Source organism: Crocuta crocuta, unplaced genomic scaffold, assembly GCF_008692635.1.
Source record: "Crocuta crocuta isolate KB4526 unplaced genomic scaffold, BGI_CrCroc_1.0 scaffold8, whole genome shotgun sequence".
NCBI classification, from domain to species: Eukaryota; Metazoa; Chordata; class Mammalia; order Carnivora; family Hyaenidae; genus Crocuta; species Crocuta crocuta.
In genome coordinates this window covers 190008-191622 of record NW_027532162.1, presented here as the reverse complement: position 1 = coordinate 191622, position 1615 = coordinate 190008, and positions in this window count along the sequence as shown.

The following is a 1615-nucleotide window of genomic DNA, read 5'->3' as shown; positions in this document are numbered from 1 at the left end:
AAACCCCAGCGGTGCTGCCCACCGGCGGCCAAGCCGAGGCGCGGGACACCTCGCGGGTCACCTCGCGGGTCTGGGCGGGTTCGGCGAGTCACGCGGCATCGCCACCTCCGAGCGGGGGCACCTGTGCCCCATGGCTCGGGGACCCCAGAAATCCTCGGCCCTCCCCACCCGGCTTGTAGGGCACCGCAGGCCCCACTAGGCAAGGATGTGGGGCCCGCCCCGCGGAGCCCTACACGCCCGGCTGGATGTGACCGCCCACCAAACCCCTTCCCTGCCTGCAACGGGGTCCTTCCTGGGGCTGGGGGCGCACAGAGAAGGGGGTGTTGCCCGGACAGGCTGCTGGAGCCGAGGCCCCGAGGACCACTGAACCGACCCCCAAAACCAAGAACAGAAAAGCTCCCCCGGAGTGGAGCACGACCGAGGGCAGCCTGGAGACGCCTGTGGCCCCCCGGGTCCCTGCGGCCGGTCAGAGGCCACCGCCAGCCTGGGCCTGAGGGGGGGCCCCCCAAACGCCTGACCTCAGCCTCCCCTTCTGCCAGGCCCTGGCTCACCTCCCGTGCCAAGTAAATCTCACCGGTGTGTACATGACTGACAGGTTTCAGAGGCAACAAACAGCTCAGGACATGATTTTGCAGCTGGACGCCAGCGCCCTGACCCTGAGGACCCCGCGAGGGCCGAGCTGCGCGGCTGGGCCCAGGCGCCCCCCGAGGCCCCCCGAGCCCCGCGGCTGACGCCTCCAGCCCCGAGGCCCTGCCGGAGACCCCGCTTCCCGCACCCCCCACCAGCCCCAGCTTCAGCCAGGTTCCTTGAGGGGAGGAGAAGCAACCGCCTTCACATAAATGTTTAATTGGGGATTAATATTTATGCGGCTCTTGAATGACGGGGCCGAGGACTAAATAAATATTAACAAGGGTGAGCCTCTCCCCCGCCCGCGTTAATACCTCCGTTTGCACAGCATCCTTTAGGCATCCGCTCGTCCCTCAGCATCAGCCCCTGGAACGAGGTGGGACCGGCCGCCTCCCGCCCCGCTCCTGGGGGAGGGGTCGCCCAGTCCTCCGCGTGGGGTGAGCGCCGACCACGGAACCCTCATCTCAGCCCCGCCCCCAGCGCCACGCAGCCCGATATCCTGCCTCCCCCAGGAAGCCCTCCGGGCCTGCGCGCCCCCTGCTCACTTGGCTTCCCCGTGCTCCTGCCCAGAGGCCCTCATCCACGGGCTGGTGGAGTCAGGCCCGCAGCCCCCCGGACGGCCCCTCGTGGGTGGGTTGCCCCCGGACCCCCCCGGACCCAGGAGCGGCCCGCCCCAGCAGGTCGGGGCGCCCCGAGAGCCCCGCGTTTCCGGATCGGATGCGGCCCGGGGAGGGGGTCCCGGAGGCCGCGACGGTGGGTGTAGCTCGGGCGCCCTCGCGTGGCCAGTGTTGGCGCGACCTCGGATGGTGGACGACCCCCCTCCCCGGGGCCGCCCCTGCCCAGGCTTGCCCCCCCTACCCTGCTCAGGGACCCCACCTCCAGCGGCCTGCGGACGCCCCTGCAGGGACGCGGGACAGAGCCCAGCACCTCTGCCCGCAGGCCCACCGAGGTAGCCTGGGGCCCCGGCCCTACCCCCCCCCCCCCCCCC